This window comes from Syngnathoides biaculeatus, chromosome 12 (assembly GCF_019802595.1).
Source record: "Syngnathoides biaculeatus isolate LvHL_M chromosome 12, ASM1980259v1, whole genome shotgun sequence".
NCBI lineage: Eukaryota > Metazoa > Chordata > Actinopteri > Syngnathiformes > Syngnathidae > Syngnathoides > Syngnathoides biaculeatus.
Genome location: NC_084651.1, coordinates 10,608,356 through 10,623,731, shown reverse-complemented (window position 1 = coordinate 10,623,731; position 15,376 = coordinate 10,608,356). Strand labels below are relative to the sequence as shown.

Here is a 15,376-nt window from a genome sequence, read left to right as displayed (position 1 = left end):
ATTTAGCATACAATTAAATGACGTCATCGGCTCGGTCACGGAACCAATTCAATTTGTAAGTCGGGGTACCGGCGTAATTTCAAGATTTACTTTGGAGAGCATGACAGCGGGCTAAAACAGCGAGTAGAGCGTGCTGTGAAAATGCCTTCGCTTATGCCTCCACTCAGACGACACAAGCATCACTCGCCACGCACTTGTCAGAAAATAAGCTCATCGAAAACAATTTGCGGCTCTCGCAAGTGGCGTCTCGGCGAGGATCACATCTGTTTGTGGAGGAGCGCGGAGGGTCCTGAATAGCGAGCGCTCCTAATTCACCACGTGAAAGAGCAATCAAGCTCGGCTTCCGTCAGGCCATTGTGACGACGGCGCTGGCTGCGCACGTGCTTGTTAATCTATGCAAATAGGCCACAGATGGACAAGGAGGCATCTAATAGAACAACATACGGGCTGCGCTTTTAGAAACAATAATTCCGGCGTCTCCCCGCATATACTCGTGGAATTATTCACACGAAAGCGTCACGTTTCTTTTGTTTATGGCCTTGAATGGCGCATCGGAAACTGAGCATTCATGAACGTCGTTTCTCGCCTGATTGCGACAACTACAACCACCCCGCCGCCACCACCACCACGACTCTCTCACTACCGCTCTGTGAATCCCCAGCCGCGGCATCGGAGGAACATCCCGGGCATTATGAGAAGCCATTAATGAGTGTGTGGCGTGGCGTGTTGTGATGCACGGCTGCGTATTACAGCCATTCATCAGAGCCGCCAGACACTTGACAGGCGGACGGCCAACAGGTTGTGTAATCGTATAACACAGCCATGTCAGGCCTGCCGCCACTCTGCGCCCCATTCAGGCTTCTAATGTTGTTTTCCTACGAGTAATTGATGACGCCAGACAGAGTGCCGGTGATGGATGACATCACAGAGCTGCCGCAGCACAACGACGCCGATGCGAGATTCTGATTGCAGCGGAAGCCTTTGGGGTGAACGCAAATCTGTCGACTGGAAATTTCTTCACATTCGCGAGTGATTTTTCCCACTGGAAATAACAGAAATGGAAATAATCTGCTCAAGGGTCAAACTGTCACCATCATAATATTTGGATTAACTGTACTGGCAATGTTTACCGCTTTAAGAGTCCAAAGCATAACATGAATCTCATTTTTTCCTCTCATTTCTCCCTGAAAGGGGTCTGTATGGAAAATTTAGGTTTTTATGGCGCGTATAAAAATAGTGATACTTTGAATACTCTTGACACTCAACTCATCTAGAGTGAAATAAATCAAAGTTAATCTTTAGTAGCAAAATGCTCTGAACATCCACCCGATTGTTACGTCACAGTGGGTCTAATTCGCATAACAACCCCTGCAAAGACTTTCTCCAACTATGACCACACACTGAGTTTTTGGCATTAGCATGAGCTTCTGATAAGCGGTGAACTACTGTATTTCCCGGTTTACAGAGCGCACCTGGTTACAAGCCTCACCCAGTACATTTCCAAAGGAAATACCATTTGGTACATACATAGGCCGCAGCTGTGTAAAAGCCGCAAGTGCCTACATTGAAACTGACATTGAAATACGAGATATTTACAAAGAAAGACAGTACAAGTTTAATTCTAAGCGCCGCCGCGCTAACAGGCCCATAAAACAAAAACATACTGGTAAAAATCACTGAGACACAGCAGTAACACGCTAGCGCAGCGCTACCTGGGCTGGACCGGTAAAAGTCACTTCCTCGGCACATACATTCCAGCGGTCTAACTCTTACCTTTTCCGCGCGAGTGCCCCCTTGCGGCCGTTAGAAAAAAAAAATGCACAAATTAGGTGAATCACCGAATAAGCCTCAGGGTTGAAAGCGTGTGGAAAAAAAGTCATGGCTTATAGGCCGGAAATTACGGTACTTGGTGATGTGTCCATGTGCCACATACACACAGTATAGTGTACAAAATGCTGAAAGGGTTGAATTACTTTCATTTTCATGGACGCTCACCCGCAGGGGAGTTCAGTGAAACAAAGTAGTGTGTGCAGCCCCAAATTTCTTAATTAATTTCAATCCATCCTAATATTACATTACTTGTGCGGGGACCTCATCGTAAAATAAATTACATGGGCATCCGAAAGTGTACTGAGTGCAAGTGTTGGGACAAAGCCACAAGAAAAAGGTGCGAGCGCCCACTGAAAATACCTTGCGACGGCAAGGAATGTTCCAACTCTCGTGCAGCATGAGCAGGGGTAAAAGGTGTCCCCGAGGCAAGAGCGAGACATTGTTCTCCACGGCAAATATCCTCACACAACCTGCTCCACTCTGTCTGTCTCTTAAGCTAGAGGAGAGAATACAATGTTCTCTCTCATCCTCCCACTCGCACCATTTTCTACCTCTGTGCGGCGGCCAGCTCGTGTTTGTGAGAAACGCTCTGCGAGACGACGATAACCACAATAACTATCACAGCGGGGATAAAAATACTCCTCCTAGTATCCAAGTCATCTTAGCCGGAGAGCCCCGAGGCTGATTTCCTTGAATTCCGCCTAATTCTATCATTGATGGCGATGTGTGGACAACGATTCGCGTACCTGGGGAAAAAGAAAGCAGGAGAGAAAAGAAGGAGAAACTGATGCAAGAGCATGCAGGATGCGCCGACTCTCAAAAGCCTTTGATATCCTTTTCTTCCACGATAAACAAAGATAATACTGGAAAAGCCCAAGACGCGTAAAATGATGAAACTACAGCCTTATATACACTAGCTATCCCCTGAAAGACACATTAATATTTCACTACAGTAGCTGTAAAGTAAACATAAATATGTCTTGAATTTAACATAGAAAGGAGAGTTGCTAACAACCCAGTCAAACTTAGTGGTTAAAAAAAAATTATTATGTATTACATTAAAAAGAGCCTCAACTAAATGCATGAAACCACGCCCTGCTAGCAAATGGATGCGACAACCAGGTGCTAGCTACCATCTGGCTCCAAATTTACAGCCCTGGACCGAAGTAAAGGCACTCAACAGATAGGTTTCCGATTACCCATCATGCCTTGTGTGTCTTAGAGTTCAGAGAACGTAGGTGAATGGTGAAGTGTGAAATTTTTTTCTATCGTTAATTTTTTCCGTTTGGTGTAAGCGTTATGACGTCGTTTAAAGCGAATGCAAACGTAGTGGAGAAAAACACGTTTGATGCTTTAAAGGTCTAGTGTCATCCCTATAAACATTCTAAAATAGATATTGAAATGAAAAATACAAACAAGATTATCCACTTCAATATCTATACGGAAAAATAAATGTGAGCGGAGAGCGCGTCATCCATGCGCAAAGTTGCGGAAGTCTCATTCCACATCCCAGTGGTCGCCATATTGGCTGCATTTACTGTCCGTGACGTCACCCCGGACATTCGCCATTAAAAACACGCTGTGGCCACTACTGTAGGACACGCCCCTTCAGACACTGAAGCTCTTTTCGAAGAAAACATCACACAACCGAGTGAAGTTACCGACCGGGGCAATATTACACTATTGTTTCGAGCCATATTTAGATGACATTTCGATAACAGCCAAACCACCTTCCCGCCCTATCCACCTCAACGCGGTGGTGATAAACGCCCACTTCCGCACGGCGGTAGGCTCAGCCTTCTCAACAAGGCCGCGGTCAGCTAGGGCTTGGTAGCGATCCACAAGGCCTGCGGAGGCCGTCCTTCAGCGGCTGGTGCATGGTAGCCTTCCGATGTGCACATCGACACATTTAGCAACCTATTATTTTTTATAGACGCTGAATACACACCTACCTGTCATTTGGAACCCACGGAGCTGTGGTCCTTCGTAACCGTGCAATCCATTTTTCATTACGAACCGGGTCTCTTGCAAACTTATGAAGGGTAAATCCATCCTCCCGAGTGTTCAAGCAATGTCCAGCAATGCAACGAGCCGGCATTTTGGCTAACGCGAAGGAAAAACGAGCTCCCTTCCCGCAGGCAAAACTAATAGAAACAAACGAGTCCACTTGAGGCCAGTCCTGCCATGTACATCACTTCCTGCTTCTTGTTGAAAACAAATCCCTCGAGAGGATTTTCATGGCGGGAGTTACAAAAAGCCGTATATGTCAAAATCATGTTTTGTGGTGAAAAAAAAACGCATTGGTCCATGTCAGCTGCAGTTTCTTCATTAATATACTAAAAATCATGCATTTCATGACAGTGGCACTTTAAGCAGAGCCAGATACTTGGAGAAATTGAAGGACATCGGGGGTAAAGATCCATATAAATTTCAAGCAAGCGACTGGAGTGACGATGTGGAAGGCTACCCTGATGTTACATATCCGATATCGTTAATTATCTCGTGAATTCTGTGTCCGCATATACCCTTGATGAACTCAAGGCTTACAAATCTCTACAAGCCTACAATGACTTTGTAAGTGGGTGGGCTCAAGATGTACGGCAACGGGGGATCGGTAATCAGTGTGTCAAGGCGGCTCGAGTAAGACATTCTCAGGGGTCTACTGATCCACTACTACGTCCCTGGATCATATCCCAAAAAGATGGCTACGTTCTCTCCGGTCATTGTACCTGTATGGTCGGTCTTGGAGAAGTGTTTCCACACGCGGCTGCCCTTCTTTTTGCAATCGAGGCTTCAGTAAAATTACGGGATAGCGAGACAGTTATAGAAGAGAGCTCTTACTGGTTAGCGCCCTCTGCAGTCAAAAATGTAGGTTGATTTTTTTTTTTTTCCTCTTAAATAATTCTCTGTCATACTTTTGCGTAGAATACATAATTTATTCATTCCTTGTTGCCTCAAGCATTTTAATTGAAAACGATACATGTTACGAAATTATCCGAGGAAACTTTATAGTGTCTCTTTGTTGGATCAGGAAGAAATCCTGCTCAGTTGATCCTCGACAACCATGGGTTCCGTCTTTCTGTCGACAGTCGCTTGGGTTTACTTCCCTGGTTGACAACGACCTTCGGAATATCAAAATATTACCTCTTTGTTTGCCCAGATTCGAAACTACGCATGTGCGGCCAATATTATCGGACGAAAGGGGCTTGCTTACTTTGTTGACAGAGACGCTTCCCTTGCTTCAGACACACAAAATGGCGGATAAGGGTCTCCTGGGACTGTGGTGACGTCATCGGAAACCTACCGATTCTTATATACTGGGGAAAGGTTCAAGGCCAAAAGCCTCAAGCGCATCTTATTCGTCACAATGACATCATCCTACCTGTGTAAAAGTGACAAATGCACCAGAAAGTCACCCATTGGACCGCTCCAACGCCTCTGGTGCTACTCAGTCCCTCCTGAGAACCCTACATGTTCAATCGACGCCCGCGTAAAAAGGTCCAAGCCAATCGATTTCCGGAAAGCGCCGCATTCTACTGTATCGCGACTCAACCGACACACGCCGGCTCTCCCGGGGCGGCTTCACAAGGGCCACAGTGTTCTGGCGTCAACAGTGGGCGCTAACATTAAAAAGGCTACGGGGGGGAGGGAGGTATCGTATAAACGGCAACAGTCTGTAACATGTTTGCAGCCATGATAGGCCCTTTCCAAACAAATTAATCCCGCCGTGCTCCACATTACTCATCCTGGGCTGGCTGTCTGGACCGATCCAGCTTCAGTGGCACACTTGTTTTGATGGTGCGGTGCGTTGTGATGAGGACGGGGAGATAAAAAGAGAGTGAATAGAGAGAGACAGAAGTAAAAAAAAAAATTGTCTTCCCGCACTTTCATGAGCGTGTCACATTCAGCACCTCCGTTCTGTCGGCTGACGGAGTCCCTCTCTTCATTGCACCGGGCTTACGAGTCGCATTATGTGTACGCGCGCGCGCGAGTTAAACCAATCGCTTTCTATGTTCTGACGTCCGTGTGTTAATCGCTTTGGCTGATCCCTGCAAGTCGGGCTTGTGTGTAGGTACTGTGTGCATCTGGCTGGATGTGCGAAAGCATGAACGCCCGTGTGCCTCAATGTGTGTGTGTGAGGCAGATGTTTCCCGTGTGGCGCTACTACTCACCACACACACACATATACACACACACACACACACACACACCACACACACACACCGAGGAAGATTAACCGGCTCGTTTACTTATTTGCTGCCTGAATCCCACCTACCCCTCGCGCCTCAATCCTCATCCTTAATCCCTAGTAGCAAACTACACGGCAGGTGAGGCAAAAGCAATATGGAACGACTGTAGACCTCGGGTAACCCGGACCATGAGTAAAATTGTACTTGCAGTAACTACAAATAATCTATAACACCCCCCCCCCACACACACACACACACAAAAAAGAAGTCCAGTGCACCTTCAAGTACTTGCACGGACACAATGTCCATCTGTCAAAAAATGACTCTACTGCGATCATTCCTTCACAGTCCTACAATTTACTACAAAGCAATCGCTCCTTGACAGCTATTCGTAGTAACTACCAATTTGCGTAACAGAAATCTGCAGAAATAATCCATAAAATCAGAAAAGTCCATGAAACGCTTGGTAAAACGCATGCGCAATCTGTGTCATAAAAGATAAGCGACACAACCACCATCCATCAAGCCACTTTTTTTGCCGCTTATCCTCATGAGGGTAGGGGGCAGTGTTGGAGCCTATCCCAGCTGTCAACGGACAGGAAGCGGGGTACACCTGAACTGGTTGCCAGTCAAATTGCAGGGCACATCGAAACAAACAGCGGCAATCACAATCACACCTAGGGGCAATTTAGAGTGTCCAGTTCATGTCACATGTTTTTAGGATGTGGGAGGAAACCGGAGTGCCCAGAAAAACCCAAACAGGCATGGGGAGAACATGCAAACTCCACATAGAGCAAGCTGGGATTGAACCCGGTCCTCAGAACTGTGAGGCCAACGCTTTACCAGCGGATCCACCGTGCCGCCAACATAACTACCAATTTGCACGAAAAGAAACAATGACCAAAAACACTCCACAGTGATAAAAAAACATATGTAGGCACAATTTAGAAGTTTATTTTTTATTTCTCCTTTTTCATGATAAGTGCTTCATTGTCCCCTCCATCCAAAAATTCCCTGGTCCGTGTTTATCTATGAATCACTCATTGGAAGGCCCCACCCTAACTTTGCCCTCTGCTCACCTTGCATACCACCACCCGCACCCGCCGTTGCAATAGTTTTTCAATTTTATCCCCTGAAGGACTGGTACACTCTGCAACAAATAATAAAATTCATCTTATAATTTCCTATCCTATTCCTATCTATCCATCCATTTTCTGAGCCACTTATCCTCACAAGCAGCAATTCCGCTAACATCTTTTAAAAAGTTATCACCTCTTATGAACCTTTAATTCTTCATGCGCTATGCGTAACCTATTATGTAAATAAATATGGAAGTAGTGTAATTTCCGGCCTTTTCACATGCTTTCAACCCTGCGGCTTATGGGGTGATGCAGCTAATGTGTGCATTTTTCCCAACGGCCGCAAGGGGGGACTTGAGCGGAGAAAGGTAAGAGTGAGCGTTAGCGCTGTGCTAGCGTGTTGCTGCTCTGTTCCTGCAGTGTCTCGTGATTTTTACCGATATGTTTTTTTAAACCGGCCCATTTTGCGCCACGCCAGCGCTAGCATTAGTGTCGCACTAGCGTGTTGTTGCTGTGTTACTGCCACATCTCAGTGATTTAGGTATGTTTTTTTTTTTTTTTTAAACGGCCCTGTTAGTGCTGTACAACTGTGTTGCTAGTGTGTAGCTGCCGCAGATGTTTTTTTTTTTTTTACCGGTATGTTCATGCTAACGTGTTGTTGCTATGTTGAGCTAAACTAAGGTATTCAAACTTTGAAAACTCTTTCTGTGTTCCGTCTTTCTTTGTAATTATCTCATACTTCAATGTGGGTACTTGCGGCTTTTACACAGCTGCGGCGTATGTATGTACCAAATGGTATTTCCTTTCCAAATGTACTGGGTGAGGCTTATGAGCAGGTGCGCTCTGTAGACTGGAAATTACGGTACTTCACATTGTAGTTAGTCGTTTATGTATCTGCCTTTATTTTGCTTTGTTTTCCTCTGCTCTCTGCAGCCACATTGGTTATGAAAATGAGAATCTGTTCTCAAACGCCTTACCTCGATGTGTAAAGGTTAATATTCTCTCTCTTTCTCTGTGTCTCTATCCCCCCAACCCCCTTCAATTCAATGTTATATTTATAGCCCTTAATCACAAATGGCTGCACTAGTATGGAGTTAGCATCCAAGGATGTGGCTACCCCATGAAGTGTTTCACCAATTGTTCCTCTTCCCAGTTCAACCGCTTTTAAACGCGCCTACTCAGGAATGACAAAATGTGGCATTTTTCGAGGAATAAACGTTAGTGGCGCATTTCTCCTTGTGTGTTCACTGTGCTGACACAGGCCACTGGCTTCACAGCAGGGACTGGCTGGCTTTTTTTTTTTTTTTTTTTTTTTTGGCCAGAGCCAAACAGGATCCTGCACAGCTCCTCATAAACAGCAGCTGCTCAGTCCCTCCCCGGCTGGCAGCCCAGGAGGGTCCAATCAAAAGCAGCCACATTGCTCCCTCTCTTTTGCCTTTGCGTGCCAACTCTGCTCAGAGAGTTTGAGGGGGGAAGAAAAAGGAAAGAAAAAAAAAAGACCCAAGACGAAAGACAGAGCAAGAGAGAGGGAGGGAGGAAAAAGAGTGTGCACAATCCCCGCCTGTATAAGAAGCTTGCGCGAACTCTGACCTTGTTGGTGCTGCCGCTGCACCCTCCCTGCCCCGACCCCTCATGTATTCCTCGCGTGGTCCCTCGCTGACCCCTCCTCAAGTGGCCGATCTGAAGGAGAAGAAAACGTTGTTTAATGGAAAGCCCCCTTCAGACATGAGGACAAATGGACGGCACCAAAAAAAAAAAAAAAAAAAGCATCACAGCGTTGAAAAAATCTATATGTCACGAAGCCGTGAGGGATTTGGGTATATACCCCCCCCCCCCCCCCGCATTTACTCCTTGCCTCAGTGCCATCACATTGACATGGATGTACTGTGTATGTATACTGTATATACAACTGAAGTTGCCCCCCAACCCCCCCTCTCCCTTCACAGAGGAACAATGACCTTCCTAAAGGTTATCAGCAGCCTCGGTCCACCTAATCCCAAGTCCATTAGACACAAATTCTCAGCTTCAATACAGCGCCGACACTCTCTGGGCTGCTCCTTTAACAGGCTGATACAGCATCTGTTTAAACACACATAATGCAAATTAATTTCATCACCACACAAGGGTGAACGTGACTGCGTGTAATTAGAGGACACCACGGACGGATATGCCACAAATCACCTTCTTACTGCTTTACCTCGGAACAATGATACGGTTTCAGTCTGTTGCCTGATCTCAAGGAGTGATTTAGTGGGACTTCGCGTCAAAACAGAGCGCATTAAAATTGATACATAATACATATGAAGGTGCATTTTAAAAGAGGATTGGGGTTTTGTATCAGGGTTTGGTGGCACGGATAGGCTTTTATGTTTTTTTATATATTTTTTGGAGTTTCTAGACTTGATTCAGGTTCAAGCTACTGTTGGGGTTTCTAAGTAGGCTTTCAAGAGAGGGTTAGGTTTCAGAGCAATGGTGAGTGTGGTAAGGAAGTGAAGAAACGGGTCCAAGCAGGTTGGAACAGCTGGCGAAAGGTGTCTGGTGTTCTATGTGACAGAAGAGTGTCTGCTAGGATGAAGGGCAAAGTTTACAAAACCGTGGTGAGGCCGGCCATGATGTACGGATTAGAGACGGTGGCACTGAAGAAAAAACAGGAAGCAGAACTGGAGGTGGCAGAAATGAAGATTCTGAGGTTCTCGCTTGGAGTGAACAGGTTGGATAGGATTAGAAATGAGCTCATTAGAGGGACAGGCAAAGTCGGATGTTTTGGAGACTTCGATGGTTTGGACATGTCCAGAGACGAAGAGTGAGTTTCTTGGTAGAAGGGTGCTGAGGATGGAGCTGCCAGGTGAAAAATCGAGAGGAAGACCAAAGAAAAGGAAGGACATGAGGACAGTTGGTGTTACAGAGGAAGATGCAGGAGATAGGCTAAGATGGAAAAAGATGATACGCTGTGGCGACCCCTGACGGGACAAGCCGAAAAGAAAAGAAGTAGTAGTCGTTAGGTTTCAAATTAGGTTGTGAAGATTGGTTCAGTTTTTACCAATAGGATTTTCGGACTGGGTTAGGGTTTCAAATTGTGGTTTGAATCCAGAGTTAAGGTTTCAAAGTAAGACTTTAAGATGGGGTAATAAGACACGATTAGGGTTTAAAACTAGGCTTTTGATATGCTTCAGTTTTGAAAGTGTGGAGATGGTTGAAAGTTAGGGTTTCAAACCAATGTTTGGGTATCAAACCCAGCGATTTAGAGTCAGGGGTAGGTTTTTAAATTGGGTTTCAAAATAGGATTAGGGTTTCAAATTAGAGTGTGAAGTCAGGATTAGATTTTTTTAAGTATGATTTTGAAACAGACGGCACGGTGGAGCAGCTGGTAAAGAGTTGGTCTCACAGTTCTTAAGTCCCGGGGTCAATCTCGGAACCGCCTGTGTGGAGTTTGCATGTTCTCCCCGCGTGCCTGTGTGGGTTTCCTCCGGGCACTCCGGTTTCCCTCCACATCCCAAAACATGCAACATCAATTGGACACTCTAAATTCTCTAAAGGCTCCAGCACTCCCCGCGGCCCTCGTGAGGATAACCGACAAAGAAAATGGATGGATGGATGGATGGATGGATGGATTTTGAAATGTGGTTAGGGGTTTCAAACTTGAGTTACGGTTAAGATTTCAAGTTAGGGTTTCACGGCAGGATGAGGGTATGAAATAAGAGTTTCGTGCCGGATTTAGAGATTGACAATAGAGACTGTAAACCAGGGTGGGAAGAGGTCCAGGTTTTGGAGTCTGTCCAAAAAGATGAGGACAGAATGGAGGAGGGGAACGGCACAAGTGCACGGAGAGGCGAGCAGGTGTTGCAGACAAATGTGATTTACAGGATCCGTGTTCCATACAGGGCCGACACATAAGCCTATTAGGCTGATATTACCCGCCTATAACGTGCACCGCTGGACTCTCTTAAAAATGTGAGCGCGTGAGCAGGGATTACAATAGCCACCCCTTGTTAAATTGGACAAACACGGCGTGCTGGAATGCATTAATTACATTCACTCGAGATGATATGGTTCAAGGTGCTATAAGCCTGTAAAGGTTCCAGGTTGGTGGGTATCCATCTGAAGAGTATACAAACACAATTTCAATTAAGTTGAGGCATTTTGTTTCACAAATAAAAACAGAATACAACAACTTGCAAATTGTGTTCAACCTACACTTGAACACACTGCAACCTTCAAATTGATTTGGTTTTTCGCAAATAATGATTAACATAATTTTATGGCTGCAACACGATCGAAAAAGCTGGAAAGGGGCCATGCTTACTACTGAGTTACATCACCCTCTCTTTTAACAACATCCAATAAACATTTGGGAACTGAGGTCACTAATTGTTGAAGCTTTGACATAGATGTTCAGCTGTTCAACAGTCCCGGGTCTCTGTTGTCGTATTTTATGCTTCATAATGGGCCACACATCTTCAATGGGAGACTAGTTCCCGCACTATTTTACGACAAAGCCACGCTGTTGTAACACGTGCAGAATGTGGTCTGGCATAGTCTTGCTGAAATAAGCAGGGGCGTCCATGAAAAACACATTGCTTGGATGGCAGCATATGTTTCTTCGAAACCTGAAATAATGGTGTCTTCACAGAAGTTACCCATGCCGTTGGCATAAACACACCCCGATACACACAGGTGCGGGCTTTTGAACTTTGGGGCCATAACAGTTCGAATGGTTTATGGGTGTTGTCGATAAAGGGTTTTGCTTTGCATAGTAAAGTTTTAAGTTGCTCGTACGGATGTAGAGCCAAACTGTATTTACTGACATTGGTTTTCAGAGGTGTTCCTGAGCGCATGTGGTGATATCCTTTACCAATGATGTCGGGTTTTGTTTCTCTGAACCCTTTGATGATATTATGGACTGTAGCTGATGAAATCTCTAAATTCCTTGCAATTTTATATTGAGGAACATTCTCCTTGAACTGTTCGACTATTTTCTAACCCACTTGTTCACAAAGAAGTGACTGAGTGATTGTGGGAATCTCCTTTTATACCCAATCATGACACCCACCTGTTCCTAATTAGCCTGTTCACCTGTGGGATGTTCCAAACGGGTGTTTGATGAGCATTGGTCAATTTTGTCTGTTTTGCCACCCGTCCCAGTTTTTTTGGGAATGTGTTGTAGCCATAAAATTCCAAGTTAATTATTATTTGGTAAAAGCAAACAATCAGTTTGAACATTAAATACCTAGTCTTTGTACGGTATTCAATTAATTATAGGTTGAACATGATTATCAAATCATAGTACTCTGTTTTTATTTATGATTAAATGTCCCAACTTCATTGGAATTGGGTTTGCACAGACAATATGCCATCTGGGAATGCAATATTTAATGAATGCCTTAGATGTAACGCAGCGCCACAGACATCCACGGAAAATTGTAAGTACTTAAGTCGTCGTTAAGTGCGAAGAGTCAACATCGGCCGTGCAAAGCAACGTGCACCTTTAATAATGAGCGGAAAATTGCTGAGCGTTTCTTAAAGGGTGCAGCACACACCATGAATGCAGCCATATGCCAAAAGGTAAAAACAAGAGAACCTCTTTTTGCCCCATTGTAGTTTGTTAGCCTGTCACGTTCTGGCACATGCTCACTGTGCTCAATCAATGTAGCGTGGTTTTCAAAGTTTCCTGCCCCAAAGCCCCAAACCAAAACAATTACAAGCTGTAGCGAAATACCACCAAGGATGTTTGGTTTGTTATTGGGAGAAACTTTGGGGAACGCCGGCCAAGGAAGAAACCTTAACATTGAAGTGTGCTTCCAAATAAAAGTGCTGATCTGGGAATCTTTTTTTTTTTTTTTTTAAATTAACCCTTTATATTTTCTTTGCTTTTTCGGTGGATAATGCATACATATTAATGTCAGTCCAGTGCAGGAGGTATCAGTGAAAACTACTGATTGCCCTTCTGATTCTGATAATTGTGTAGGATCAGTCCAAGTCAAATACCACAAATCCTCAAATGGAGGTCTCATTTGTAATAGAAGCTTTGCCTCAATTATTCGCTAGGAGCATCTTCAACTTATTCCAAATATTGTTCACAGCTGATTATTAAAACAGATAGCTGAACCAATTTTAATTCCACTGCTAGCAAAAACAGAACTACTGGGGCACAATCTTTTGAAGGGTGCTACTGAGATGTTTTTAATTCCTTTGTTGCGCATATTTTACCAAACCAACTTTTTCTCACATTTGGGATGTCTCTATGAGGCCTCAGTAAATGTCTAAAATGATTTATAATCATCTGTGTTTTCCCGTGTTCCAGACATTTTTCTGCCAGGAGGCCTGAAATCGGGTCATTCAAATTTCTCTGGCTGATCTACGTCGATCGACGCCGACCTCGCCGCCCCCGAGACAGCACTGTCGACATAAACGTGTGCTCTCATAAATGAGTAATCTACACGGAGGTAACCAATCAGAGGAAAGGGAGCAGTTTTGGCAAAATATGGACAAACCGGATACAAATCTGGGTCAAACAGAAGTAGCTCTCCGAGCGGCCTTTTCCGAGCACTCGTATGACGAAACCAGGGTGTGGGGTTTTTTTTTCTAAATTAAACTGACACTTTTTTTACTAAATCCAAGTTTCAGAGTTATTCTCTGGCAATGGTTTCCAAACTGAGGGGCCCGGTGCTACCATGAACACCTCATTATTTGGCTATAGCCAGTAGATGGAGCTAATTTTACAACTGAGCACACAAACCCACACCAGGAATTGAATTCAAGAACTTAAATTTTAGCAAAAAAAAAAAAAAAAGTTTGGTTTTTGTCAACTCTTGGTCTCTTGGTAAACTCGCCAGTGTATTTTTTCACCTGTAAAAGTGACCATTGCAGTGATCTTTGGAATTATGCTTGTATCTTAACACACGTCTGAAGAAATGTACATCTTGATGGTTAATGTAGAGTAAATAAACACACAGGACCACACTGCGAGGAAATACGGCACTGAAAACAGCCAAGTCCGAGCTTGCCCCCTAAAGCCTGCATTCTATTTGAGCTTGCCGGTGTGAATCCACATATTAAACGACTGGTGCAGAGTGCAGACACACTCGGACACCCATAATGTATACACCTCAGAGGAGAAAGGCCTATAAAAGCCGACCTCATCTCCTTAAATCGGGCGCGGCTGTCCCTTGGCGTCTTAACACAACTACTCATCAAGTGTTAAAGCAGAGAAAGAGAGAGAGAGCAAGACAGAGGTATGGAGGGTAGGAGAGAGAGAGAGAGAGAGAGCAAGAGAGGAGGAGGGGGGTGGGGATCAATGCCCCCCAACACAGCCAACACCAGTCGATGATGTTAGGTGGAAGAGCCAGACGCTGCAGCAAAAAGCTAAAGACAGAAGGCAAAAGTCCATCTCACACTGAGAGTGGCTAGTTAATATGTGTCATTGATTACCTCTATGCAAATAGAAGACCTCGACAAAGTAGAGAGTGTGATTTAAAGCGCGCTGGCGTCGGAAATCGATTGGCTACGCGAGCCGGAGGAGCCTTTTCCATCTTGCTGGGATAAAAGACTTGACTGGGAGCTGCAAGATTCTTATCAGGAGGAAATTAGTGGAGAAATAGCAGTTTACCAAAAACAAACAGGTCCCTCCTCCTCCACGCTCCCTTACTTTGATATCATTGTCATCTGTTATTTCCTCTCCTCTAGTTAAATGCCATCAGTGAGAAACTGCATTTCATTCAAACAGGTCATTTGTAATACCCCCCCCCACACACACACACACACACGACCCCCCCCCCACCAAAAAAAAAAAAAAACAGATCAGCCATCGTTTGAAGGAGAGAAAATGAGGTCTCCGGCTTTCCTGGGCTCCTGGGAGCAGCCTCGCGAGCCTGCCAGCGCTCGCACGCACACACTGACGCAAGTCCGACGCCAATCTTGGAGCCAGATCGTACCAAAACAATATTTGTCTTGCTGGCCTGCCGCCTATGTTCCCGGCTTTAAAGAGAAGGCAAAACGCGCAGCAGAGAAGAGGCGGCGGCGGCGGCAACCCACACCGGGCGGCATTGTCGGCGGGCGAGAAACGTCGACAGGTAATTACGACAACGTCGCGCTCCCTCGGCGCCGATGCTGCAATTCAGTTTCTACGCACTTGGCCTTCCTAAAATCTCCCCGGAGATAACATCTGATATGATTACAAAGAGTTGTTTGGCGAGCAGCGTCGTATCCTCACTCCTCTTGTTCTTGCTCTGCCTTTCTTTACGATTGTCGTAACATTTCGGGAGGGGAAACTCCGTGATA

The 15,376-nt window shown here is 45.1% G+C and overlaps 1 protein-coding gene across 7 annotated transcripts in view; it reads right to left on the bottom strand.

Moving 5' to 3' along the window:
- The window catches only part of zmiz1a (zinc finger, MIZ-type containing 1a), a 215,071-nt gene that overhangs the window by 107,114 nt on the left and 92,581 nt on the right, over positions 1–15,376 (bottom strand). For 3 of the 7 annotated variants that reach the window (XM_061836931.1, XM_061836927.1, XM_061836925.1), the window contains one exon: positions 8,690–8,779. The exons of 2 other annotated variants lie outside the window; for them this stretch is intronic. The gene's annotated coding sequence lies outside the window, so the exon portion shown is untranslated. Of the gene's footprint in view, positions 1–8,689; positions 8,780–9,057; positions 9,179–15,376 lie in introns of all 7 variants that reach the window. 2 more of the 7 variants (XM_061836926.1, XM_061836928.1) reach the window with 1 other exon arrangement.